The sequence below is a fragment of the Monopterus albus genome, unplaced genomic scaffold (genome assembly GCF_001952655.1).
Source record: "Monopterus albus unplaced genomic scaffold, M_albus_1.0 scaffold99.1, whole genome shotgun sequence".
In the NCBI taxonomy this organism is placed as follows: Eukaryota; Metazoa; Chordata; class Actinopteri; order Synbranchiformes; family Synbranchidae; genus Monopterus; species Monopterus albus.
Genome location: NW_018127979.1, coordinates 3,375,997 through 3,378,570, shown reverse-complemented (window position 1 = coordinate 3,378,570; position 2,574 = coordinate 3,375,997).

Here is a 2,574-nt window from a genome sequence, read left to right as displayed (position 1 = left end):
GTCAGATGTAATCAAATATTATATAAAACCATTGGCCTGAGACAATATGAGCAGGGCAGAGCAGCAGGCTGACTCTTTTGGTAAGGTCAGGTTAGACAGATGTTCCTGAGAACACATGACATCACACATAGAGTTGAGGTTACTGAGACACAGAAGTCACTGTGGTCAGTGTTGACAAGTGTATGAAAAGTTAAGTCATGCATCGGCAGCTGCGAGAGAACAAAAAGTCTCTCAGTGATTCAAAAGGTCAATGGACCGGTGTGGGTGTGAAAAGTAATATTTCAATTTTGCACTTTTTACTGTGTTTACTGTAATGATGACTTTAAGTCCCAGTGTCTAACTATGCGGGATTTGTTATTTCCCACTGTGTCAGTTGTAATGTTGCTTTGTAGATGCACATCTCACCATCAAAGCACATTCTGCTGCCTTGTGATCCTGACCTTGACGTGCAGATGGACACTGATATGTGTTATCTGAAAGCAGCCAGGAGCATTTGAATTTACTTAGCTCTGATAGATAGACATATTTATATGACACCAGAATAAGGGGAGTGAATATTTGATCTATACTTTGAAGCAACCGCATCTTTGGCTGTCTTTGAACTTTACATTCCTGCCGTTAGCTTGTGCTCTACTAAAAAGATGCAACCTAAATACCACAGTATGTTTACTAGTGCAAACAGCAAATCCACAGGTGTGACTCATACTTCCTGTCATATACACGCCCTCATCGCATCCTAACCTTACTGCCAGCTCACAAGGGAAAGTGTGATTGTTCATAATTTAAATAAGCAATAAAAGAGGTTGAAATACCCTGAGTTGACCTTTACGCCCATGTTTGGTGAAAAGGTACCAGAGGAATGCACAAAGAACCATACCTACTCATGGCTCCTTCTTTGTTGTAGCAACCAAATGTGCCTGATGTTGTTAACACTCTTGAAGACAAAACAGTAACTGCTCAGTCATCCATCTTTGCAGATATACAGCACTTGACTGATAGCAATAATTTCTTTTCTGCACATATGTGAAATATTTAAGCCTATGCAGCATCAGTGTTGACTGTAACAACACGCTGTCAGCAGTTATTCTGATAAAAATGTAAACACAGACAAATTTAGCAAAGTGAGTGTATGACAACCAGCTGTTATTATGAGAAGCCACACACTGTGCCTTTGCATGAGAGAGAGCAACAGCGAAAGAGGGAGGGACTCGTGCCATTTCCAGGAATGAGAAGTTGTGTCTGTGTGGTTGATTTGTGCTGAATGTGGTTTGGCTCACGTTCAATACATTCAACACATTCAACACATTTTCCAACTCTCCTGTGTTTACTTGTATTTCTGACGTTATTAATTTCTATGTAGGATAAAAGCATACTGTATGCTGTGGTTCTGGCATCATGAACAATCTCACACCTGGACCTTTATTTATCCGACATCTAATTAAACATAGAAATGCCTGAAAATGTTGACTAAAAGTGGAGAAGATGACACATTCAGGTGTTTCACTTCTACTTACACCAAAGTGTAGGAGTAATGCTGGCTTTTACAGTTTTTCTCAGTCACTTTGGTACATTTCTCAGATCAGAATTGAAATTTGCAAATAAGTATGTGCATTTCTCAAAACAGCACAACACTATGGATTTCCTGCAAAAGCCTGTGACTTGCTCAAAATCTTTAGTTCATCTCTCAAAACGAAGTTTTTATGTCAATGAACATGTCAGTGCCATCAGAATGACAAGTCCTTGTGTCATTGTGTACGGATAAGACAGTCAAATTGCTTAGTCATGTTGTCAGTATAACCATGCACTTTGGAGGGAGGTTCTGATGAAAACTGGCTACAGTTTTGATGTCAGTTATTGCAAATTGTAGGTTACACCTTAGTGTATGTGTGTATTGTAATTTGTTGACAGACCATGTCATACCAATATAGAAAGGAAAACACAACACTGCATAGCACAAAGAAAGAAAAAAATGAACATAGGACAATATCCTTAGGGAAAAACTGTAGATGCAGTGCTGTAGGAATTACAGTGAGGTCTTCCTACACCTCCTGACGTTCCTGTCTGTTGGGCCACAAATTCTTATCCACATCACAACGAATATTGTCTCTTGCGATGCAACGTGAAAAGAGTCTTTTAGAGTGTCTTATCCAGCCTTATCCAGGCATCTGCTGTGATGTCATCACACGCTGCATCCATGGCAGCCAGAAGGGTCATCTGTGTATGTGGCTGGCGATCATACACTTTCCATCTCCATGCTGAGAAAAATTCCTCAATGGGGTTAAGGAATGGAGAGTAGGGTGAGAGGAACTCCATCAGCATCCTGTTGTGGGCTGCAAACCATTGCCTGATGTTGGAGCAATGAAAACTGACATTGTCCCAAACTATTACGTACTTTGGCAGGTCATCTCCAATCTGACCCCTCTCTTGTTCAGCGATGATATCTCTGTAGAGAGTGTCTAAAAAGGTGACAAGATGCTCTGTATTGTATGGCCCAATAATGGGAATATGCGTTAGCACACCATTCTCAGAGATAGCAGCACCCATGGTTATGTTCCCGCCCCGTTGGCCTGGCAC